Below are 27914 nucleotides of genomic sequence, written 5' to 3' on the forward strand. Positions count from 1 at the left end.
CAGAGTTAATACGCATGTATTATTTTGTATTCTTAATTAACCTGGCATTGGTCCAACATTTCTTTCTCAAGGAAATGTATTTTTCGCAATGTGAAAATAATGTTCTTTGTCATTGGCGGGGAAAACCCAGTCGATATTTCAACATCGACTGTACTTTGATTTTTCTTTTACACTCCTCTCTCAAACATACATGTCTTTCAGTGTAACATAAACATGATAAAGAAAAAAAAAGCGAAGAGAAAGAGAGAGGGAGAATTGCACAAATCGAATAGCCTTTTATTCAGATATGAGTGTTGTCGTTAAGAAAATAAAAGTTGATAAAAACAAAACGAAATCCCCCCAAACGAGTTTCGGTTGAAAAAGAAGAAGATAGTAATAACCATATACATGCAAACAAAAGTGATACGTGGGTGTTTGCGTGAAGACTTGAATGCTCCTATCGCACGCTTTGTTGGAGAACCACAATACAAATGAATACATTGTACTGGCGTCAAGGATTTAGCACGGGGGTGGGGGGGGGGGGGGTCATGACCTATTCTCTCACAATGAAAATCACATTCATGTTGAAACGAAAACACGACGCATATTATGGTATAGCTAAACCCAAAGCAGAGTGGCTGATGATAGGTTCTCTTCGCCGAACTGTTTTCATCGCATCTCTGGCTTCATCTCTAACTCTCGGTACGCACTTGGACTTCAGGATCCCGAACTACAGAAGGAAATTACCAGGAGGAAGGCAAGTCCATATCTACTCTTCTTTCGAGTGGACGAAGAAGACGAGGATCTACGTTTATGTTATAATTTTTCAATATCTTGCTTCACTTGTGACGATAACTTGCAGGATGTAATGCCACATTATATACGGCGTTTATTTGACTAACATTCTAGGCTGGGTTTGTGCGTGTGTGTGTTAATGTGTGTGCGTGTATGGGTGTGTGTAATGCGTTGTTTACCAAATTGGTTACTTTTACGTGCAGACATATCTCATTTCTAAAGGTTTTGGCCTAAGATTTTTACCATTATTGTTCTTAATAGCTTATCAATTCATGTTTGGTTGCCTCAGGACGGCAATGTCGGGAAATTTGTCCTTTCATAGGCCGCCATATGTATACATTTAGACACCAGAATCGAGTCAATAGCAGCATTAGACCCAGAGATAATCGCAAATGTAGATTTCAAATGGCGGCAATTTTGAAATCCAATATGGCGGCCCACTGGTGAAAGCACGCAATGCAGATTGTTACCATTGGAATCCTTAACCCCCCCCCCCCCCCCACAAAAACAAAAACAAAAACAAAAACAAAAACGTACATTTAGACACCAGAATCGAGTCAATAGCAACATTAGACCAAGAGATAATCACAACTGTAGATTTCAAATGGCGGCCATTCTGAAATCCAATATGGCGGCCCATTGGTTAAAATACGCAATGCACATTGTTACCATTGGATTCTTTGCCCCCTAAAACATACATTTAGACACCAGAATCGAGTCAACAAGCAGCATTAGACCCAGAGTTAATCACAAATGTAGATTTCAAATGGCGGCCATTTTGAAATCCAATATGGCGGACCTTTGGTGAAAACACGCAATGCAGATTGTTACCATTGGATTCCTTACCCCACCCCCCCCCCCAAAAAAAAAAAAAAAAACACGTACATTTAGACACCAGAATCGAGTCAATAGCAACATTAGACCAAGAGATAACGACAAATGTAGATTTCAAATGGCGGCCATTTTGAAATCCAACATGGCGGCCCATTGGTGAAAATATGCAATGCAGATTGTTGCCATTGGATTCCTTGCCCCCCCCCCAAAACATACATTTAGACACCAGAATCGAGTCAATAGCAGCATTTGACCCAGAGATAATCGCAAATGTAGATTTCAAATGGCGGCCATTTTGAAATCCAATATGGCGGACATAAAGACAGAATTCCGAGTGGCCCAATATCTAAAAATGTTTGCAACATGTTAATGTACATGTGTGCCAAATTTGGTGCTTGTATCACAAAATACACAATTCCTTTGACTTTTCGAGCTAAGCCGCCCCACTAGCTGTAACATCACCCATTATTCACCCATCATGGGTGAATGTTCGCCAGCTAGACAGAGCTGAAGACGAATTGTTCTTTCCGTGATTTTCCCAAGTAAGTCCAGTCGAACAGAGTTAATACGCATGTATTATTTTGTATTCTTAATTAACCTGGCATTGGTCCAACATTTCTTTCTCAAGGAAATGTATTTTTCGCAATGTGAAAATAATGTTCTTTGTCATTGGCGGGGAAAACCCAGTCGATATTTCGACATCGACTGTACTTTGATTTTTCTTTTACACTCCTCTCTCAAACATACATGTCTTTCAGTGTAACATAAACATGATAAAGAAAAAAAAAAGCGAAGAGAAAGAGAGAGGGAGAATTGCACAAATCGAATAGCCTTTTATTCAGATATGAGTGTTGTCGTTAAGAAAATAAAAGTTGATAAAAACAAAACGAAATCCCCCCAAACGAGTTTCGGTTGAAAAAGAAGAAGATAGTAATAACCATATACATGCAAACAAAAGTGATACGTGGGTGTTTGCGTGAAGACTTGAATGCTCCTATCGCACGCTTTGTTGGAGAACCACAATACAAATGAATACATTGTACTGGCGTCAAGGATTTAGCACGGGGGGGGGGGGGGGGGGGTCATGACCTATTCTCTCACAATGAAAATCACATTCATGTTGAAACGAAAACACGACGCATATTATGGTATAGCTAAACCCAAAGCAGAGTGGCTGATGATAGGTTCTCTTCGCCGAACTGTTTTCATCGCATCTCTGGCTTCATCTCTAACTCTCGGTACGCACTTGGACTTCAGGATCCCGAACTACAGAAGGAAATTACCAGGAGGAAGGCAAGTCCATATCTACTCTTCTTTCGAGTGGACGAAGAAGACGAGGATCTACGTTTATGTTATAATTTTTCAATATCTTGCTTCACTTGTGACGATAACTTGCAGGATGTAATGCCACATTATATACGGCGTTTATTTGACTAACATTCTAGGCTGGGTTTGTGCGTGTGTGTGTTAATGTGTGTGCGTGTATGGGTGTGTGTAATGCGTTGTTTACCAAATTGGTTACTTTTACGTGCAGACATATCTCATTTCTAAAGGTTTTGGCCTAAGATTTTTACCATTATTGTTCTTAATAGCTTATCAATTCATGTTTGGTTGCCTCAGGACGGCAATGTCGGGAAATTTGTCCTTTCATAGGCCGCCATATGTATACATTTAGACACCAGAATCGAGTCAATAGCAGCATTAGACCCAGAGATAATCGCAAATGTAGATTTCAAATGGCGGCAATTTTGAAATCCAATATGGCGGCCCACTGGTGAAAGCACGCAATGCAGATTGTTACCATTGGAATCCTTAACCCCCCCACCCCCCCCCCCACAAAAACAAAAAAAAAAAAACAAAAACAAAAACGTACATTTAGACACCCAGAATCGAGTCAATAGCAACATTAGACCCAGAGATAATCACAACTGTAGATTTCAAATGGCGGCCATTCTGAAAATCCAATATGGCGGCCCATTGGTTAAAATACGCAATGCACATTGTTACCATTGGATTCTTTGCCCCCTGAAACATACATTTAGACACCAGAATCGAGTCAACAAGCAGCATTAGACCCAGAGTTAATCACAAATGTAGATTTCAAATGGCGGCCATTTTGAAATCCAATATGGCGGACCTTTGGTGAAAACACGCAATGCAGATTGTTACCATTGGATTCCTTACCCCACCCCCCCCCCCAAAAAAAAAAAAAAAAAACACGTACATTTAGACACCAGAATCGAGTCAATAGCAACATTAGACCAAGAGATAACGACAAAATGTAGATTTCAAATGGCGGCCATTTTGAAATCCAACATGGCGGCCCATTGGTGAAAAATATGCAATGCAGATTATTGCCATTGGATTCCTTGCCCCCCCCCCCAAACATACATTTAGACACCAGAATCGAGTCAATAGCAGCATTTGACCCAGAGATAATCGCAAATGTAGATTTCAATGGCGGCCACTTTGAAATCCAATATGGCGGACATAAAAGACAGAATTCCGAGTGGCCCAATATCTAAAAATGTTTGCAACATGTTAATGTACATGTGTGCCAAATTTGGTGCTTGTATCACAAAATACACAATTCCTTTGAATTTTCGAGCTAAGCCGCCCCACTAGCTGTAACATCACCCATTATTCACCCATCATGGGTGAATGTTCGCCAGCTAGACAGAGCTGAAGACGAATTGTTCTTTCCGTGATTTTCCCAAGTAAGTCCAGTCGAACAGAGTTAATACGCATGTATTATTTTGTATTCTTAATTAACCTGGCATTGGTCCAACATTTCTTTCTCAAGGAAATGTATTTTTCGCAATGTGAAAATAATGTTCTTTGTCATTGGCGGGGAAAACCCAGTCGATATTTCGACATCGACTGTACTTTGATTTTTCTTTTACACTCCTCTCTCAAACATACATGTCTTTCAGTGTAACATAAACATGATAAAGAAAAAAAAAGCGAAGAGAAAGAGAGAGGGAGAATTGCACAAATCGAATAGCCTTTTATTCAGATATGAGTGTTGTCGTTAAGAAAATAAAAGTTGATAAAAACAAAACGAAATCCCCCCAAACGAGTTTCGGTTGAAAAAGAAGAAGATAGTAATAACCATATACATGCAAACAAAAGTGATACGTGGGTGTTTGCGTGAAGACTTGAATGCTCCTATCGCACGCTTTGTTGGAGAACCACAATACAAATGAATACATTGTACTGGCGTCAAGGATTTAGCAAGGGGTGGGGGGGGGGGGGGGTCATGACCTATTCTCTCACAATGAAAATCACATTCATGTTGAAACGAAAACACGACGCATATTATGGTATAGCTAAACCCAAAGCAGAGTGGCTGATGATAGGTTCTCTTCGCCGAACTGTTTTCATCGCATCTCTGGCTTCATCTCTAACTCTCGGTACGCACTTGGACTTCAGGATCCCGAACTACAGAAGGAAATTACCAGGAGGAAGGCAAGTCCATATCTACTCTTCTTTCGAGTGGACGAAGAAGACGAGGATCTACGTTTATGTTATAATTTTTCAATATCTTGCTTCACTTGTGACGATAACTTGCAGGATGTAATGCCACATTATATACGGCGTTTATTTGACTAACATTCTAGGCTGGGTTTGTGCGTGTGTGTGTTAATGTGTGTGCGTGTATGGGTGTGTGTAATGCGTTGTTTACCAAATTGGTTACTTTTACGTGCAGACATATCTCATTTCTAAAGGTTTTGGCCTAAGATTTTTACCATTATTGTTCTTAATAGCTTATCAATTCATGTTTGGTTGCCTCAGGACGGCAATGTCGGGAAATTTGTCCTTTCATAGGCCGCCATATGTATACATTTAGACACCAGAATCGAGTCAATAGCAGCATTAGACCCAGAGATAATCGCAAATGTAGATTTCAAATGGCGGCAATTTTGAAATCCAATATGGCGGCCCACTGGTGAAAGCACGCAATGCAGATTGTTACCATTGGAATCCTTAACCCCCCCCCCCCCCCCACAAAAACAAAAAAAAAAACAAAAACAAAAACGTACATTTAGACACCAGAATCGAGTCAATAGCAACATTAGACCCAGAGATAATCACAACTGTAGATTTCAAATGGCGGCCATTCTGAAATCCAATATGGCGGCCCATTGGTTAAAATACGCAATGCACATTGTTACCATTGGATTCTTTGCCCCCTGAAACATACATTTAGACACCAGAATCGAGTCAACAAGCAGCATTAGACCCAGAGTTAATCACAAATGTAGATTTCAAATGGCGGCCATTTTGAAATCCAATATGGCGGACCTTTGGTGAAAACACGCAATGCAGATTGTTACCATTGGATTCCTTACCCCACCCCCCCCCCAAAAAAAAAAAAAAAAACACGTACATTTAGACACCAGAATCGAGTCAATAGCAACATTAGACCAAGAGATAACGACAAATGTAGATTTCAAATGGCGGCCATTTTGAAATCCAACATGGCGGCCCATTGGTGAAAATATGCAATGCAGATTGTTGCCATTGGATTCCTTGCCCCCCCAAAACATACATTTAGACACCAGAATCGAGTCAATAGCAGCATTTGACCCAGAGATAATCGCAAATGTAGATTTCAAATGGCGGCCATTTTGAAATCCAATATGGCGGACATAAAGACAGAATTCCGAGTGGCCCAATATCTAAAAATGTTTGCAACATGTTAATGTACATGTGTGCCAAATTTGGTGCTTGTATCACAAAATACACAATTCCTTTGACTTTTCGAGCTAAGCCGCCCCACTAGCTGTAACATCACCCATTATTCACCCATCATGGGTGAATGTTCGCCAGCTAGACAGAGCTGAAGACGAATTGTTCTTTCCGTGATTTTCCCAAGTAAATCCAGTCGAACAGAGTTAATACGCATGTATTATTTTGTATTCTTAATTAACCTGGCATTGGTCCAACATTTCTTTCTCAAGGAAATGTATTTTTCGCAATGTGAAAATAATGTTCTTTGTCATTGGCGGGGAAAACCCAGTCGATATTTCAACATCGACTGTACTTTGATTTTTCTTTTACACTCCTCTCTCAAACATACATGTCTTTCAGTGTAACATAAACATGATAAAGAAAAAAAAAAGCGAAGAGAAAGAGAGAGGGAGAATTGCACAAATCGAATAGCCTTTTATTCAGATATGAGTGTTGTCGTTCAGAAAATAAAAGTTGATAAAAACAAAACGAAATCCCCCCAAACGAGTTTCGGTTGAAAAAGAAGATAGTAATAACCATATACATGCAAACAAAAGTGATACGTGGGTGTTTGCGTGAAGACTTGAATGCTCCTATCGCACGCTTTGTTGGAGAACCACAATACAAATGAATACATTGTACTGGCGTCAAGGATTTAGCACGGGGGTGGGGGGGGGGGGGGGTCATGACCTATTCTCTCACAATGAAAATCACATTCATGTTGAAACGAAAACACGACGCATATTATGGTATAGCTAAACCCAAAGCAGAGTGGCTGATGATAGGTTCTCTTCGCCGAACTGTTTTCATCGCATCTCTGGCTTCATCTCTAACTCTCGGTACGCACTTGGACTTCAGGATCCCGAACTACAGAAGGAAATTACCAGGAGGAAGGCAAGTCCATATCTACTCTTCTTTCGAGTGGACGAAGAAGACGAGGATCTACGTTTATGTTATAATTTTTCAATATCTTGCTTCACTTGTGACGATAACTTGCAGGATGTAATGCCACATTATATACGGCGTTTATTTGACTAACATTCTAGGCTGGGTTTGTGCGTGTGTGTGTTAATGTGTGTGCGTGTATGGGTGTGTGTAATGCGTTGTTTACCAAATTGGTTACTTTTACGTGCAGACATATCTCATTTCTAAAGGTTTTGGCCTAAGATTTTTACCATTATTGTTCTTAATAGCTTATCAATTCATGTTTGGTTGCCTCAGGACGGCAATGTCGGGAAATTTGTCCTTTCATAGGCCGCCATATGTATGCTATTAAAGGCACATGACAAATACTCGCGTACTTGCCCTACAATCGTGCACCAGTAAATACTTGTCTTTGATTGGCTCACACCCCTCGGGGAGGCGTTGATAGCGTCAGGGCCATGGGTTACAGCTCGTTATTCCGAATATTCGTTATTCCGAAGGTTCTTTGCTCCGAAGGGTCGTTATTCCGAAGGTTCTTTATTCCGAAAATTCGTTATTCCAAGAATGAAACAAAGCTCGTTGTTCCGAAGGTTCGTTACGGACCCTACACTCTTAGAAAAAAAGGTTCTTTTGAGCACCATTAAATGGTTCTCAGCACTGTCACAATAGCGACACCCTTTTAGGTGCTCGTGAGAACCTTTTCTAAATGGTGCTTGTCGGCACCTTTTGCAAAAGGTGCCCATTAGAACCTTTTTCCCGATGAAATGGTGCTCGTGAGTACCATTTTTACCCACGCCGATGAAAATCGGCAGGGGGTTATGTAAAGGGTTCCGTATGTTTGTTTGTTTGTTTGTTTGTTTGTTTGTTTGTTTTTTTGTTTGTTTGTTTGTTTGTTTGTTTGTTTGTATGTTTGTTTGTTTGTTTGTTTGTTTGTTTGTTTGTGTACAAGATAACAAGAGAACGGGTAAACGGATTTGCACGAAATGTTCAGGGAATGTTTGGATAATGACAGGAAAGAATCGATTAGATTTTGGTGATAATCGGTTGACCCTTGCAAATTCTGTGTGACCTTGAAGTTTTGACCCCATGGTATAGTGACCATTCCGAAAATTTCTCACTTTGCGATTTTCCGCTACCATACGAACACATAAACTCCCCAACGATCCGACTTCGCTGCTCAAATGTTCGTAAGAATTCCGAAATTTACGTTTAGGCCTATTTGAGGGACTATGTCCTTCTAGATTTATGAAAGTTCGTTCTCCGTCATCACAAACTGGCCCGTATTTTGATGATTTTTCAAATTAACATTGATTGTAAAGTTTTTTTCGTTAGAGGAGCATTTTGCTCGGTCGCAGTCACACTGCACGATATGCGTGCTCAATGTCAATGCGTGTGCAAGGCCGCTGAAAATGCATCGCGCTCTACACTGTTGGTGCAAAATTGCACCGGGGACGTTGCGGCGCTCGTTGGTAGCCGAATACTGGTGCAGTAGACATTTGCATTCAACCCTTGCATTGAATAATTCCCGTAGACACTAATCATAGGGGTAATTGCCTAGGGGGTACGTAAATTTTGTTTTTCTTTTTTGCTTTTGTGGATACCATCAAAGATCGTACACTCATACGACCTTTGATATTTGATGATTTTTCAAATTAACATTGATTGTTTTTTTCGTTGGAGGAGCATTTTGCTCGGTCGCAGTCACACTGCACGATATGCGTGCTCAATGTCAATGCGTGTGCAAGGCCGCTGAAAATGCATCGCGCTCTACACTGTTGGTGCAAAATTGCACCGGGGACGTTGCGGCGCTCGTTGGTGGCCGAATACTGGTGCAGTAGACATTTGCATTCAACCCTTGCATTGAATAATTCCCGTAGACACTATTTCATAGGGGTAATTGCCTAGGGGGTACGTAAATTTTGTTTTTCTTTTTTGCTTTTGTGGATACCATCAAAGATCGTACACTCATACGACCTTTGATATTTGATGATTTTTCAAATTAACATTGATTGTTTTTTTCGTTAGAGGAGCATTTTGCTCGGTCGCAGTCACACTGCACGATATGCGTGCTCAATGTCAATGCGTGTGCAAGGCCGCTGAAAATGCATCGCGCTCTACACTGTTGGTGCAAAATTGCACCGGGGACGTTGCGGCGCTCGTTGGTGGCCGAATACTGGTGCAGTAGACATTTGCATTCAACCCTTGCATTGAATAATTCCCGTAGACACTAATCATAGGGGTAATTGCCTAGGGGGTACGTAAATTTTGTTTTTCTTTTTTGCTTTTGTGGATACCATCAAAGATCGTACACTCATACGACCTTTGATATCATCACACTCTCGGCTTGCTATAATCAAAATATCCCGTAAGAAAACGGCGTATTTCTCGATTTTTAGCGCTTTTTCCGCGACCCGTCGTGTAGACAATACTCTTAAAACTGGACTTAATTCGCGCGCGCTTGGAAAAGTTCCGATTCTGCACTTTTGACGGTGGAATTTGGGATTTTCGATGGATTTTTGGAGGAGACTTAAGGACTTTCCTGTACGTGAATGAGTGTTAATACCGTATGTGTAATGATGTGATTTGCGTGTGATGTGACTGTAGAACCAAAGATCGTACACTTCAGTGTACGATCTTTGGTAGAACTCACTGGCTGGTGATAAAGCACACTGGCAATTAAGTGGCCGAATTCTGGTAGATGACCGAATGCACATTATGTTTACCCCGACTTTGTACTTAGGCGTGGGTCTGCCGCCTTTGACGGCCCCTCTCTAGTTAGCTATGTGTACCAATCCGCATGGTATTTTCTCCAGTAAATTCTTTTGTGCAGTCGCAGTACAATAGGTATTAGCTGTAACATTTGGGATTATCTCATTGATTTCCTAATCTGACAGGATTAGTGGATACGGCATGGGTTTTATATAAACAAGAAATATGATAATAAGAGTATGGTGATACACTGTATTACTCCTCTTGTTAATCACAAAATTATCACGAACATCAATTGAGGGCGGCAAGACTTGGGTAAGTGTTGAATGATGTCGGAGAATTACAAGGAAAAAACAAGAATGATGAGTGCGTTACATGAACTTTTCGTTGTGACTTTGCACCATCATCTCCCATTGAATTGGGTGTATCAGATTCAAATGGGATTTGCTCTTCTTGCGACATTCATTAGCAGTAACTGTGAGTAATATCTACGTGCTCGAAAGGCAGCATCTAAACAAGCCAAGGGATGTGAATAAATATAATACGATTGAGCTATTTCATCTGTATTTGCAAGTACGCCGTCGTTAACTTTTCGTTCATGTAACGATACCGTGCTATCCCCAGTAATGATTGTATCAGAGATAATCTTCATCGAGGATGGCATGTTGAGTACAGTGGACTCCCGTTACAACGAAGTCCTCGAGACCACCGGCAGTTTTACTTCTTATATCGAAATTTCGTTATGACCGAACAAATGATAATAATTGAAAAAAAAAAAGAAAAGAGCCAAATTTTTTACGACCTGGATTTTTATTTCGCTGTAACCAGAATTTCGTTATGACCGCTTTCGTTATAACGGGAGTGCACTGTATAGACAAGCCTATATCTTGCAAGATGATTGATAAGATGCTCTTTACTATTGCGTGTTGGTTGTATTATGTGCATGGTATCAATTACGATTTTGCGGCTTGAATAGACTATAAGGTTTCATAATGATACCACGACTAAGCTTCACGTTACGGTCTTGACAATGTTGGAAAAAGATGATGAAATAAAAAATAAAAGCGTGCGCGCATACTTGCATGATGTATTTACATGGGTATGTTTGTGTTTATGTGTGTGTGTGTGTGTATGTTGTTGTTTTTTTTTTTTTGGGGGGGGGGGGTAAAATCAGTATTAAAGGAGAATGAAACCCAAATATCTATACACGTATGTGGATTTATGAAATCCAACCATTACATCATATAAGAGCGAACCTGCAGCCATCGCTGGATTAGAAGACTACAACCTTTGTGACGTCATGCATAGACAACAATATAGAAAACATAAAGAAAATATGCTCACTTTTCTAGCATATTGAAAGAGCACTTTTATATACTTACCTCTTTCAGAAAGCAAGGGGAATAATATTACCCTCATACACCAAAAAACAAGTCAATGCTAAGACTGTTTTTCATTAAAAAAAAAAAACATATTTTTTTCTAAAATTCTCCTTAGAGAGCCTTTTGTCTTTATATCGTACACACATGAAGTCACGAACTGTACTAGTCTTGTCATCCACTAGTTTTTAGCTGCACCGGAACTTTGGAGTCTTACGTTTTCAATTACATTGTGACTCATTATCAAAACGAAATGTGTTTTTTATATTTCTAACACACATAATTACATCATTCTCGCACACACACATTCCGTCGCGCCCATCACTTTGATGAGCCAAATGAACTTTTTTTATCAAGACACTGAGCAGAAAATTTGAAAAAAAATACATTAAAATTACTAGATTTATTACACAATTTTTTCAATGTCGCGTATCCAAGCCATCATACGGTGTAGTCAAATCATGAAACAAGAATAAAAGTCTACTGAAAAAAAAAACATTCAAAGAAATATCCATCAACATAATTATTGTGAAGCAACGACTGACTCTCGCAGAACATCACACAGAAGTAATCAAGTATAATTATGCTACATCTAAATTGCTAGACTTTTTTCATGTAATCTCTCAATCCACAAAGCAAGAAAAATTTATTGTTTTCAAAGGAGACCCGTAGAAGAGGAAAATGATATTGGGTCGGAATGGGTCCAATATATTTTTTGTTTGTGGTTTTTTTTTAAGCACCAATCAAAATAAATGGTTCGGGCTGTTATTCTACCTCTCATAATTTATATTTTTACTGAAATTTTCGCTGTTGTGTAGATGATTTTAACTAGAAAGCGAAATACTTATTTTTACCAGTGAGATGAGCCCCTCCATGTTTTTACGCACGTGTGTGTGTGTGTGTGTGTGTGTTCGTGTGTGAGGTTTTTACCCACGCCGATGAAAATCGGCAGGGGGTTATGTAAAGGGTTCCGTATGTTTGTTTGTTTGTTTGTTTGTTTGTTTGTTTGTTTGTTTGTTTGTGTACAAGATAACAAGAGAACGGGTAAACGGATTTGCACGAAATGTTATGGGGATGTTTGGATAATGGCAGGAAAGAATCGATTAGATTTTGGTGATAATCGGTTGACCCTTGCAAATTCTGAGTGACCTTGAAGTTTTGACCCCATGGTATAGTGACCATTCCGAAAATTTCCCGTTTCTCACTTTGCGATTTTCCGCTACCATACGAAAACATAAACTCCCCAACGATCCGACTTCGCTGCTCAAATGTTCGTAAGAATTCCGAAATTTACGTTTAGGCCTATTTGAGGGACTATGTCCTTCTAGATTTATGAAAGTTCGTTCTCCGTCATCACAAACTGGCCCGTATTTTGATGATTTTTCAAATTAACATTGATTGTTTTTTCGTTGGAGGAGCATTTTGCTCGGTCGCAGTCACACTGCACGATATGCGTGCTCAATGTCAATGCGTGTGCAAGGCCGCTGAAAATGCATCGCGCTCTACACTGTTGGTGCAAAATTGCACCGGGGACGTTGCGGCGCTCGTTGGTGGCCGAATACTGGTGCAGTAGACATTTGCATTCAACCCTCGCATTGAATAATTCCCGTAGACACTAATCATAGGGCTAATTGCCGAGGGGGTACTTAAATTTTGTTTTTCTTTTGCGCTTTTGTGGATACCATCAAAGATCGTACACTCATACGACCTTTGATATCATCACACTCTCGGCTTGCTATAATCAAAATATCCCGCAAGAAAACGGCGTATTTCTCGATTTTTAGCGCTTTTTCCGCGACCCGTCGCGTAGACAATACTCTTAAAACTGGACTTAATTCGCGCGCGCTTGGAAAAGTTCCGATTCTGCACTTTTGACGGTGGAATTTGGGATTTTCGATGGATTTTTGGAGGAGACTTAAGGACTTTCCTGTACGTGAATGAGTGTTAATACCGTATGTGTAATGATGTGATTTGCGTGTGATGTGACTGTAGAACCAAAGATCGTACACTTCAGTGTACGATCTTTGGTAGAACTCACTGGCTGGTGATAAAGCACACTGGCAATTAAGTGGCCGAATTCTGGTAGATGACCGAATGCACATTATGTTTACCCCGACTTTGTACTTATAGGCGTGGGTCTGCCGCCTTTGACGGCCCCTCTCTAGTTATACTATAACCTGCCTATGACAATAATATGTTGTTAGCATTTGTCATTTTGTTCACCAAATTTGCCAACAGTCTTTTAAACACCACCACCACGTACATGTACATTTTTTATTTCTGCAAAAGCAATATAAACTGGTGACAAGAGGTGCATCAGTGCTTTGAAATAAATTACATAATCTTCAATTCTCTACCCAATACGTAATTCCTGCGTGGGTATAAATGCAATAAGTTTTACCAGTCTAGGTGCAAACTGTAAAAGTGTGTAGAAATCGAGCACACAATGACTGGAGAAGTATAAAGAGCATTTTCCATTTGTGCTTTTAAAGTTTAGAACTATGAATGACTCCACTTCTCAGATTGGCATCTGGTCTGATCTCATTACGTCTACCCCCCCCCCCCCCCCAATACAGTTGATTCAAAGCTGTTAAATGCAAATTATAGTGAAACATTATCACTGGTACATTGTAAGTTGCAAATACTCTATTGGGATCATAACAAAACATATGTGACCCTCCATCACACAAACCAACAAAAAGTCGCCTGAAATGAATATTTGGTTGACGGCAGATTCTGAAAGAGCAGCTATAAAATACACTATAAGTCAATGCAAACGGACTTACCTACCCTATCTACATAATTTCTCAAAGGTTTTCTCTGGCAGCATCAGTGTTTTTTCTTTGACTCAGCTCATTCTTGGCTAGCGTAGGTTTCTGGTGGTTGCTGTCAACGGGCTATCGGGCTAAAATTGTCATTCTGATCGATGTATTCTTTTGGTCACCCAGCTCATTCTTGACTAGCCCATCGGTTGTGTTTGATGCTGTCAACGGGCTATCACAGGCTGTCATTCTGATCGATGTATCGTCTTAGCCACACAGCTCATTCTCGACTAGCCCAGGGTTCTGGCTGATGCTGCAAATGGGCTATCCCGGGCTCTTATTCTGATCGATGAATTCTTGTGGCCGCCCAGCTCATTCTTGGCTAGTGTTAAGCCTACGGTTCTGGCCGATGTTGTCAACGGTCTGTCACAGGCTGTCTCTCTGCTCAATGTAGAGTCTACCTTTTTCCCTAACCGCACCAGCGACCCAAACACTTATGTACTGCTTCATCGTCCCGGCCAGAGTTACTTGTTCCCTGGTTTCTGTGCATGTTGGTGTGTCCACTTCCCTGATATATGAATTGAAAGATACAATAGACCTACACCGCGTTAATAAAACAATGTCCTTACTTGCTATGTACTTCGATAAACAGAACACGGCATTACATGACGTGACTCCTCACTTTTTAGAACAAGCCTGAAAACATACTGAAGAGATTTTGACCTAACAGTTAGGCCTACTGCCCACTGCACTGGGCTGTAGACAGACCTCTATCGGCTCTAAGTCTAACGTTATTACAGACCTCTATTGCAATAGAGTCTACTTACTCCAAAACATAGCCCAAACGCCGAACGCAAAGATAACTGTGTACAAGGAGCGCCCCGGGGTAAGGTCTATACCGTCTACATGCAATAAGGAAATTTGTTTTATAACTTTAAGTTATAACTGTCAGTGTTAACGTTAGAGCCATGGCTCTAACATTAACACTGACACAGGAAACTTAAAGTTATAGAACAAATTTCCTTATTGCATGTGCTGTTTCTAGACGGTATAGACCTTACCCCGGGGCGCTCCTTGTACACAGTCATCTTTGCGTTTGGCGTTTGGGCTATGTTTCGGAGTTAGTAGACTCTATTTTTAATAGGCATAGAAATGCCAAAACGTTACATGCATACCTAGGCTAGCTATTAGTAACTTAGCCCGGCCCAGTCGCTGTAAAAACGTACAGCCATGCTCCGGCCCCGCACGGCGTCTGTTCGGGCTAGCCCATGAGCCATTGGCATTACTATGCCAAATTTCTAATTGTAAAGTGTCAGGCCTAACATGTTATTGTTAGATCTGGATCTACTGTACCTGGTAAACATTACACAAAATAGCAGCTTCGATGAGATCTAACATTAGGACCTAGCTCACCGTTAAAGGTTAATCACTGACTGAAAACGAAAACTGAGTGATGAATCTAACAGTAGGATTGCTAACACGTAACATTCTAACTTGATTTTGTACCAACGAATGTCATCTAAAAATGAGATAAAACCACATTAAAACTAAAAATCTTACCTCTTCTCCTAAATTGTGATGACTGCCATGGCGAAAATGGAATTGACAGTGACACGTTTCCAGTCCACTTTGTCAAAATTAATGTCTAACGTTACCGTTGTACCGGGTGCCGTTCGTTATGGGTGTTGATGTGTATAAGTGTCTACGTCTACACTATAGCCGTCTGCTGCTGCATAATGCATGGGTATTGCATTGGCACTCTGCCGCTATGTGGTGGTAGGTTTGCATAGGCGCGCGCAGGCAGGCAGCACAGGGCTACATAGCCGCGGCGCGTGCCGCCGCGGTTACATAGTCCTACAGTGCAGCACTAGTATGTGTACGTTTACGCGTACGCATATCTGATCGAGCGCTAAAATTGGATGCATGGTGGCAGCTGTCAGTTGGCACGCAGCCAAGAGAAGTCATTAGTCTACGATGAAAACAATATGTACTTTTTATTATCACAGCAGTAGAAACACATACAATATTTTTGTACCAATACCACAGTTTTGGTGATTCTTACATCTGGCATTCGAATATACAGCAAGGGGAAATATGAAAGGGGACCTAAAGATATTGTTTGACCTGCAGGAGTACCACAAATAACACTCGGGGACTGGGTCGCATACTAGCAAATGGTGACGAACGAAACCATTTCGACTTGGAACCATTTATAGGTGCTCATCGGAACAATTTGGCGAGAACCATCTGATGAGAACCATTTTGGAGCCGACGAGAACCATTTGAGAAACTGTTTTTCTTAGAGTGTATATCACTTCTGATCAACGAACCTTCGGAATAACGAACCCTATTTCATTTTCGAATTAATGAACCCTCGAAAAAAGCGAACCTTCGGAATAACGCCAGAAATGTTCGGATTAACGAACCCTTTTTCATTTTCCGATTATTAACAAACCTCTAGGTATAGGTAATTCGGTTGTTTCGGATTAACGAACCTCCGGAAAAACGAACAGCACCCGGGCCATGCCACCTGGTGTTTTACTTCCGGAAATATCTTAACTGCTTTGATATCTTTAGGGGTTAATTCAACGTGTTGCAATCTTGCTTCGCGCGCGTAAACCTCCGTACAAAATGAAAAGCACTGTACACAACGTACCATGATAACAGACGATAGAGCTTTGGCGTACTAAAACTGTAACTGCTCTTTTTGTGCAATTTTCTTATACATTTCAAAATCCTCTTCTATAAAAGCCAATTTTATCTAATGAAAACCTCCTCTTAAAATGCAATGTCTATGCCTATGTGTTTAATGTGTTAATCTAATGCAGATGATTGTTTGGAATAGGAATACCGCCATTCCCAAGCAACCTCCCACTAAGTATTCTTGGAATGAACTATTAACATAAAAAAGAGGTTAGCGCGAATCTCTTACAATGTTCTATTGACGTGTCTTCTTGTCTTTGTAATGCTTGAGCATGAAATTATTTATGTGGACAGGTCTGCTGCGGATCTAGTACAGTCTTTTTAGTCCATGGGCCAGGCCAGATATTGGTACCATCTGAGGTGGCAAAACCTTTTTGGTGTCATTTTGTTTGTCGGGCATAGATATGCTTATCAAGCTATGATAGCATTTCCAAATGAGTAGCTTAGTCATAGTAAATGAATTTTTAACCAATTTGGTCTCGTTGTTATATCCCTATACTTCTGAATCGAAACTAACCGCCATACAAAGAAGAGCACTGTCTTCTGTATGTTCCATAGAGCTGTAAAATGCAGCTCTGTGGTATGTTCACAGGTGTTCTGTTGTAAACGCGGTGCGCTTAGTCTTTATACAAGGCAGCGAAGGGAATATCCAAAGGTTATGATGTCCACAGCGCTTAGTCTTTATTCTAGACGGCGAAGGGAATGTCCAAAGCGTATGATACAGTGTATATGCTTTTATCTAAGAACAACAACAACAACAAAAGCAATTCCTCGTGATTTTTACCGTATCTTTCAATTATTTATCATTTTTCGGTGAAAACGATAAGGTGAAAACGCTGATACCACGCCAATGTCGCTTTATTTCCCTCCAACAATGAAAGATAATGCAAAAACAATGTACCGGTACACTACAATACATTATAATAGATAACATTGTAAATGAACAGAGTGATTTTTGTTTAAAACTGATGTATTTGTTGATAGGGTGGTATAAAAACAGTATAGATAATCCCTTTTATGAGGAACTTTAGATATGATAACGGTACATTGGTCTAGATAAAGAACTAAGCGCACCGCGTGACAGCTGTGGACATCATAACCCTTTGGATATTCCCTTCGCTGCCTTGAATAAAGACTAAGCGCACCGCGTTTACAACAGAACACCTGTGGACATACAGAAGGCAGTGCTCTTCTTTGTATAGCGGTTTAGTTTCGATTCAGAAGTATAGGGATATAAATACGAGACCAAATTGGTTAAAAATTCATTTATTATGACTAAGCTACTCATTTGGAAATGCTATCATAGCTTGATAAGTATATCTATGCCCGACAAACAAAATGACACCAAAAAGGTTGTGCCACCTCAAATGGTACCAACAACCCATTTTTCGGGTCTTGGCCCATGGACTATTTATGGGATTTTTAGGGAACCTTCCCGAAAAATGTAGCAAGAGAACTAATGCGCATGTAAAAAAAAAACAAACAAACAAAAAAAAACACAATAACAGCCATATCAATGGCGTATAGGGGTTGCCGCAATTTACAGATTGTGCAACGTTGTAGCTGTGGCATAAAACAAGTTTGCATGTGCAATTAAAGTGTTGTTGCAGCAGTCCACAACATGACAGTTTTTTTACTTATGCAATTGAAAGGCGTTGAAATGAAAACAATTCAATTATCCAATAGTGTAAAAAACGGGAAAATGTCAACATAGACCAAGTATCATGGCTATACGCGTGACTAAAGTATTCGTTGTTTTGATGTCCTATTTGTTAGGGAAGAGAGGATTTATTTTATTAGTAATATTGTTTCTTACAATGACTCACATATTGATTTATGCAGCGAGCAATATTATCATTACTGTGATGTTTTCGTGTGTTACTTACTGAGTTTGCCGATATTTTTAGTTATTACAGGTTCTGATTCAAAAGGGAATGCCAATTATTTTCACCTATAGTCAAAATAGCTACCGGCAGCATTCATAACGCTTGCAATACTTAGATGTCATGTGAGGGAAATAAAGGAACTTGAAGACACTTGCAAGATTATCAATGTCAATTTCTGTACTCTTGTTTTCTTTTTTATCACATTCGTAGGATGACATCACTCACAGCATTTATTCTACTGGCTTTCTGTGGGATTTTCATTCAAGGTAAGAAGCAGACTATGAGTATCAGTAGCTGAGGATATCGAGATTAAATGATGTACGAACTCCAAAACCTATTGGCACTATGGTACTTCAATATACCCTCTGTTAGATCGTCACATAGAGAAGAAACTATTTTCTGTGCTTCCTCGTCATAAATGCCTGCTATGTAGACACGTTTTTAATACGTTGCTGGTCAATTTCATTATTTTGTCATTCAAGTTCATATCGTCTGTTGAGAATGAGAAGGGCGTTAAGTGGTCTTGAACACTATGGGTTTTGTGGTAACTTAACGCCCTTATCATTCTCAACCGGCGATATTTCATGTATTCCGAGCATTTGTCTTCATGTTTGCCACACTCGGAGAAGTGAGTGAGCAATCAAATTCAAAATTCAGTCATTCAAACTCACTATCGAAGGAATCATTTGTTTAGTTGCGTCATTCAAGTCTAAGATAGGAGCATGCATTTTAGAATGGAAATTTAACTGAATTTTACGCTGGTGACGAACGAAGTGTTGCATTTAACCTAATTTAATTCGGAGTATATATGTCTTTTGTAATAAGATTAGGCTTCATGATGAAGATTATTCACGATTATTCACATCGCCGAATAGGTCTAAATGTTATTCTAAAATTTTATTTCACGAGGTTAAAATGGCCACTGCCTCTGGCGCTATAGGGGTACATGCATATGGGAAGGAAGGGTTGTAGACTTCATTAAAATTGATAGAACATTTTATACATCTTTCTGTTTTTTTTTTTAATTTTCTATCGATTTCCGTTTGCGGGAGTACATTATCTGAGATCATGTGTGACGGCTTGCCTTTGAATTGATGCATTGTGTGGCTAGCGATGGAGCGTTGTTCTATTTCGTTTGTGTGTGTGTGTGCGTGTGGTGTCATGAAGGGCTACTTTTTAAATTGTTGTTCCGTTGTTTATAGTACTCCTGATTGGACTTAATCATTCACTTTTTTTCTTAGAAACAACAATCCTCATATATATATACGAGGATTTTTATTGCAAAATGAGCTAAGCACCATTGTTAAACATTTTAATGTAAGTCCATCCTCAGATGGAGGAAAATTAAACCTTTCTAGTAATGCCTCACTTGTTACATAAGAGGAAATAGTCTAGAAGTTATAACCTAATGTTATTATTTTCTTTGTTTTTCAGCAGCTTTAATTACAAATATCTGAATTTAACATGAATGGAGTTAGTTCATTTTGCAACAAAACTCTTCATAATATATGAGCCATTCTGGGTTATGTATACCTGTCGGGATTTTTTGTTTGTTTGTTTGTGTGTTTGTTTGTTTTTTGTACTGATAATGTGATTTTTTTTTTATTGCACCATACACTTGTAGAGTGTTCAAGGCGCATGTATACTATCATTTCCTCTGTCAAATAACAGGATACATTATTTCCGATCAGCAAGGACAGTGCACACTCTCCACTCCCTGGGGAGCATTCCAGCCAGTCACCATTTACAGGTGCACACTTGCTGATCATCAACACAGACATTCTCATCCTAGTTATACCGGTTACCTATTTATACCAGGGAGGTGACCTCCCTGTTTATACTCAGGGTGGAGGGTAGCAATGTCACTGTAAAAAATGCGACATGCGACATGTTTATGAACTAAACACAGTGTTAAAAATTTAAACACTTTGTTTAACATCTAAACACCCGGTGTGTATAGCACGTGCAAAGTATTGAGAGTTAAAGTGTTTAGCTTGGAGTGTTTAGTTGGAGTGTTTATTCTGGTCACGTTATGTTAATCTCAATATGTCCATATATATATGGAGAAGTGTTGGAAATGGAGTGTAAATTGCAATTTCTAGTTTCCTTTTATCACGAGAAAGTTTGATTGTCGTAGACTGTTTCCCAAATGCAGTTAGTAATATTCAGCTTTTTCAAAGCAATGCCTTGTTTACAAGGACATGTAGATTTATTCATGTGAATAATAATTTAAATTCTACATGAGACTTATTAAGTGCTAGATATAAGGTCTTGCATCATTAAAATATGTAAAGGGCGAGACAATTTGAATATGCATCAAAGACGAACAGCAGTATTTTTTTGACATTCTTTGATCCTGTATACCGTTGTTTTATGTTTAATATAAATAGCGCAAAATAATTTCAACTACAGTTTAGTTGGCTGATTTCTTTTTCTCAAAATGAAAGTTGTATCTTGTATCATGATGTTTGATTTTAATCGAAAGTTCTTAATTTCTGTCTTTTCTTTCAGATGACTGATGCCATGCAGTAGCGAAGAGCTGGACTGTTTCAGAGAAGAAGAAAAAAGTACAGCATCGTGCTGATCATCAAGGAATGTGAATACAATGGCTTAGGAAAGAAGACAATCTACAGATAGGATAGAAGGGAAAAATTGGGATGAAGGGCGACAACATAAGGACGGTATATCTACAGTGAAATGTGATTGTAAAGTGGAAACATGAAAGGAGATCCTAAGATTGAAGGTGAAAACAATGCATTCCATTCTGTGATGTCGTAATTACAATTTTGCTACACTTTAATAACACTACAGAGAGACATTTATATCAAGGAAAGCTTTATGTGGATATGGAATGTTAGATTTTTTTAAGTGTTCATTGGTATGTATTTCATGATAACAAATCTTGAAGGTTTTGTGTGGTAATCATAACCTTGTGATAAATCTTGATAGATTTCTAAGTGCACATTGGCAATATTTAGATGATGCTGTAATCAGATTAAGTTCTATTCTCCTTTATTCTTTTATTTATTATTTTGTTGTCTTCAACCCACTTTGAATGTGTCACGTATGATTCTTATAAACATGGGAACATGCACTCCATGTAACTGATAGGACTTATAACAAATTGACATAATTATTCAACCATCACTAGACAGTTCTGTTATAAGATGTTCTTTATTTAACTAAAATTGTAAATTATGATACGTGTATGTTCCAATGCAACCTCACAACAAAATACAGAAATATGATTTCCTTTCATAATAATTCATTATGTCTCTAAATTTACAATTAAAGAAAGTGATTGCAATAAGGATGTCAAACATTGTATATTGAAATAATAGATTATTCATTTGTCTCCATCCGTAGTAACGCACGCAACTGCAGTGTGCAGTTTGTAGGCTGCTGTGAAAAAAAAAATACAGGCAGCCCAAGCAGGATTCGAACCCACGACCTCTGGATTACTAGACCAGCGTCATAACCACTAGACCACCGGAGTGCCCTGGCGCTACCTTTACACATGAATAATTAATTATAGAAGGGCTTGGGGGCGCTTCGAAGTTTACTGCTCTTATTAAATATGTACATGTCATTTGCAACTCAACTAAAGATGATTAAACACACTGAAATTCTTACTTTAAATGATATTCATAATCTGTTTGTTTTTTCTTTAATAGCTTGGGATGTACACTTTATACACTGTATCGGTCTACATTTCGCCTACAATATGGAATTCTTTACTTCGAGACGTTTGTTTTTAACAAACAAAAAATTGAGAGTCCTTTAAAGGTGCTGTAAAACTAGTGTTTGTTTGTTTGTTTGTTTGTTGTTTGGTGGGGGGGGGGAGGGGAGTCAAATTAGCCTTCGCCCCTCTCCGCCGTCTTTTTTTTCCCTTTAGCTGCATTTTTTAGTCATCACATGAAAATTCGTCTGCATCCACCCCGTAGTTTTGCTGATGACCTTTCTTTTTAATTATTTTAGCCACACACAATTTTGGCCGAATTTCCCCACCCCTCTTGTGAATTTGCTAGTACATGTACTACAACACATTCTCAGAATGTGTTTATAGTACTGGTGGATTAAGGATTCACAGGGAGGGGGGGGGGGGTCGGCCAAAATTTCTCTTTTCTCATATGTAACAAGCCTACGGGGCGAAAGGCTGATATTATGGGCTTTCTACACACATTTTTAGATGCTAATTATTGGTTAACATGAGCACGATCCTTTATGTTGTGATTAATTTGTTTCCTTATATATGTATGACTTCTATTAGAGACTTAATTGGCTTGGCACTCCTTACATCGACCTATTTTAGACACCCATTTCCTTCTCTCTCTCTTGCTTTTTCTCTACTGTCCTGTGAATAGTGTAACTACATGTACATGCAGTACCTCTTCTCTTGTGTATGATATACATCAAGTTTTTATCTGAGCATATGGGTGTTGCAGCACTCTCAAGCTTCATGCATATGCAGCAACATCTTTGTGTGTTCATATACATAGTTATGCTTGATATATTAATTTGAGAATGTTATTCTTTCTCTGGTATATGTTCCGTCCGCACTCTATAGATGTAAATGTACGATGTAAGATTTGGTGTGCATGTTCGAATTGTGTTCCTCTTTTTGTGAACACACAAGAACTGATATAATAATGAACTTGAATTACACATATTCTTGAATCTTGATTCCATCTCCATTTGCCATTAGATATGTATTGATTTATGGAGCTCTTCCACAATTGTTATCCTTCCCATTGTCATTACGTGTACTCATCTCTGAATAATTCAAATTTGATATTTTATTGAGGACCTATGTTTCTTCGATTACATAATGTACCTCTTCAATATATTGCTGCAAAAGGCATAATAAAACATGACCATTATTATATATTTAAAATGAAGCTTGAAATTCTGATAGTGTTGATATTTATGTATTTATAGGAGTTTATCAGTTTCGAAGAGTGCATGCAGGATGAGTTTTATGTTTTTATATGATCAGGTGCAGCTATCATAGAATCTGTTGAGCAGGAAAGAGAAAGATGGAAAATGAGGAATTATGAGTGAATTCGCATGCGAGCCAAATGACAATAATGACACTGATAAAAATTGTGACAAAGTAAATGTCACAAATATGTGGAATGATAAGAAATAAAGAAATTAATAGATTATTTCAGAGAAAGAAATAACAGAGTGCATGCATGAGTATGAAAGATGAGTAAATACAAGTAATTATTACTGACTGGCACGTCTTTTTCCCAAGATTTAGCGGTATCCTTCATCTTAGAACAAACATTCATAATTATTATGAAAGAAGTGAACTGAATTTGAATTAAAAATAATGTGAACAAAATAAAGTAAGTAAAGTAAGATAAAAAAGTTAAAAAAAAAACAGTAAAAAGTAAAAAATATGAAACACAGTATACCGAGTACATGTATTACCAAATGATAGATGTCCACATGCAAAAGTGTTAAATAATATATCCAAAAAAAAAGGGGGGGCAAAGAAATCTTTGGAACGATCAACCACAGCTATAATAACAATACATGCGTGTACTAAATGAAGATGAAAACAATAACAACACTCTTTTTAGAACAATTAAGAGAAACTGGCTTGTATTATCATCTTAATTATCACTAAATGTATTGTAATCATCACAACAATCATAACATGACAATCAATTTCAATTAATAAGGTTATTGTTGATAAGCAGGTATAGCCCTAATAGTATTTGTATGTAAACACATACGAAAATGAAATAGCGACGGTTCGTAAATACACGCGTATTGCACGTTACCTATTGTACAGGCCCTACAGCGCGGGTCTCACGAACCGGCGTAATACAACTTACGTCGGTTCGTGAGACCCGCGCTTAAATACATAACCTATGGTGCGCGCAAGAAACGATGGATTTACGAACCGACGCAGTGAGTTTGAAGACAGAAATATCGTATTTTTTTTTAATTCACACTAAAATTACACTATGGATAGGAAGAACAACTTCCACTCTCATCACCCTGTCAAAATTTCCACACACAAGACAGGAAAAGTCATTGAAAACGTCGTCTAAAACTTGTAAGATCTTTAAACGCGATTTTCTCAGAATTGCATTTTCGCTCTAAAACGAAATAGCGTCGGTTCGTGAAAACACCGACGAAATGGCAGCCATATACATGCACATCAGGCACTCCATACAAAGGAATATACCGGGTGTCCAAAAAAAAAAAGCGGAACGGTGGATTTTCAGTACCTTGCGGTCTAAAAGTTATATATCCTTTGACATCATTAGAAAGAGCATCTTCAGCAGAACACTATGATACCAAAATCATCAAATTTGGTTCAGTACTTTTTATTCTACGCCAATTTCTGAAAATTCAGTCATTGCCTAATTTCGCGGATTTTGCGACACGCGATCCATACGGTGAATATTGTGCAAGCTCGGTGATCCATGTCAACAAAAGATACAGCTTTCACATTAGGCACGGGCCAGGAAAAAACCGTGCGTGTGTGTGTCTGTGTGTGTGTGCGCGCGCTCCCAATATGAAAGCGTTATCTTTTGTTGACATGGATCAACGAGCTTACACAATTCACCGTATGGAACGCGTGTCGCGCCCAAATTATTATCTCATAAGTCGCAAAAAAATTGAAAATGACTGCATTTACATAAATTGGCGTAGAATGAAAAGTACGGAACCAAATTTAATGATTTTGGTATCATGGTCTTCTGCGGAAGATGCTCTTTCTAATAATGTCAAAAAATATATCACTTTTAGAACGCAAGGTACTAAAAATCCACCGTTCCGCTTTTTTTGGGACACCCGGTATTGGGGAGGATGACTGCCACCATCGGAAATTGATAACATTTTAATGAAATTTGACGAGCTAAGGAAACTTAATGAATGAAGGGGATGGCTTGTAACTGATCAGTGGGATTCAGTGAAAATGCGGGGGGATGATTGTTCCGATCCTTGTGGGATTCATTTAAGAGTACATTATATATCTATTGTTGCGTGAGTATTATTTGCTTCAGAATTGTCTCATATTAAGCTAATGCGCAGTTTAATGTTTCTAGTTTAACATGCCTGTACAGTGACGGGGGATTAAAGTGGGACAAATAATGTTCACACAATAATAGATATACGTACTCTTAAATGACTCCCACAAGCATTGGAACAATCATCCCTCAGCATTCCCACTGATTTCCACTGGCCAGTTACTAACCATCCCCTTTGAATATACAATTAGGAAACGCAGTGCTCGCCTTTGGACATTTAACGCATATACGAGAATGTGATTTGACAGACACGAAAAATAGAGCTCCCATTAATGATATATCGCACAGACTCTGCATCTAAATGTTCGAATTCTTTCGCGTGGGTGCGTTGCGTATATGTGGTTGCACGTTCACGGATTGGAATGACAAATATATGAAATTGACCGGGGAAACATCACGACTTCGTGTACCGGCACTCGCGAAACGCCCTCCCCGTCCAACAGTGGGCAAAGAGAAACCCACATGATAATCGATCGTGGCACAAATGGGTCCGTCTTCCGTCGCAACCACGAGAGGATATATTTTATATCGCTACACTGTCGGCGGGGCAGTTAGGGTACGGAAGATCGAAAATTTGAGTTTAACAGTTCCGTAATCTCAAACGACATTCAGCGTTGGCAATGGTGATCTCGGAACCCCCCTCTCCCACCCCCCTCCTCGACCCCCCCCCCCCCCGAAAAAACACACACACGCAAAAAAACAACAACAACTACAACAACAATATATTTGACAATTTCAGAACTAAGGATAATTGTCACGAACAATGAAAATGGAAATGGTGTTTTTCCTAGTATCCCCTTACACTGAATTGCAATTTCCTGTAGATACATACCATGGGCATCTTTTGTCACTTACATGCGCGCGCACACACACACAAACACACACAGCCACTGACACACCTTCTGAGTATATACCCATATATATACATCAATACACATGTTTTGCATGAAGTGTGTGTTACTACGTGTTCTGCAATAAGTTGCGCCGAGAGCTATCAACATTAAATAGATTTTGTTTTGTATAAGAAAAAGCTCACCGTCCTCAAACAACCGAAAAAAAACCACATGTCATAATGTTTGCCTATACTGCAAAACGATGACCAAAGATGTGCACTCACTTGTATCTTAATGGAATGTATTGTTGGTTAAACATTCTTATGATCATGGTCGCAAAAAAAAAAGCTTATTAACTCTCCGGTAAACAAGCACGGCTCGATAAGTAGTGCAATGGCCTTTGGAAAAATAAAATAAAATAAACAAAGCTAATTTGTACGTCCGGGCTTTCATTGTGTTCCAAATTAGGCCAGAACTCCATAAAATGCCAGCACTGTCGAGACACTATATCGTCTAATTCCTCATTTAACGAGGCACTTCCGGACGACATACATGACATACCATGCGATGATCTGATGACAGTAACCTGCTCCTCGCCAAGTGCGTGTCAGGCATTGATCCTCAAACAGAACTTCATAGATGACATTGGTAAGTATTTGTTGCTATTTCTTTATGCAGGGCTTTGTAATGGCAGCAAAACAAGTGGTGATCTTATGACAACAATGAATTAATTATTTCAATAATTGCAGGAAGAGTAGAAAGGCTAGTAAGTGCATTTGCTTTTGAGACTACAGCAGAAATATCAGTTAAGTGAGTCAAAGAAGTATATTTTTAGTAATTCGAATTGAAAATATGTAACCATCATTCTGGTATATTACGTAATCGGTGATATCATGACGGTTGCAGCTGAAAAAAACTGAAATCTTCACTCGGTATTGCTCCTTTTCTCCTCTATCTGCCTTACGTATAGTGGGCAATATCTCCTTTACTCGTAGGGAGCTGGGGTGCTCTCAGCTCGGACTCCCAGAAAATCATTGCTTCGATGACGACTTCTTCGAAGCCCTCACCGCCACTGTTGCCGACACGCTGAAGGATTTCTTTGACGAGTTTGGTGTGACGTTTAGAGATGTTGGCGGCAGCTTTTGTACGTGCAACACGGGGGACAATTGCAACGCCATTGCCTCTACTACCATGACTGCAGCACCATCGGCAGGAGTGAGCGCCGAACCTACAAATGGAAACGAGCCCATCGCGGGAGACGGTAGCGGTGATACTGGATCAACAATGCCGATTACAACAAGTGGTGGCGCTGTACTCACTGCAATGA

General features: G+C 39.2%; 1 long non-coding RNA gene across 1 annotated transcript; it reads left to right on the forward strand.

Annotated features, from left to right (window-relative positions):
• The first annotated feature begins 7103 nt into the window (after positions 1 to 7103).
• On the forward strand, positions 7104 to 27177 carry LOC139722735 (uncharacterized). The gene is made up of 3 exons (XR_011710302.1): positions 7104 to 7236; positions 18916 to 18971; positions 27056 to 27177. It is a non-coding gene; the product is annotated as an uncharacterized lncRNA (long non-coding RNA).
• Positions 27178 to 27914: the final 737 nt, after the last annotated feature.

The sequence above is a fragment of the Diadema antillarum genome, unplaced genomic scaffold (assembly GCF_040938485.1).
Source record: "Diadema antillarum isolate AM-2024a unplaced genomic scaffold, OU_Dant_1.0 scf00000170, whole genome shotgun sequence".
NCBI lineage: Eukaryota > Metazoa > Echinodermata > Echinoidea > Diadematoida > Diadematidae > Diadema > Diadema antillarum.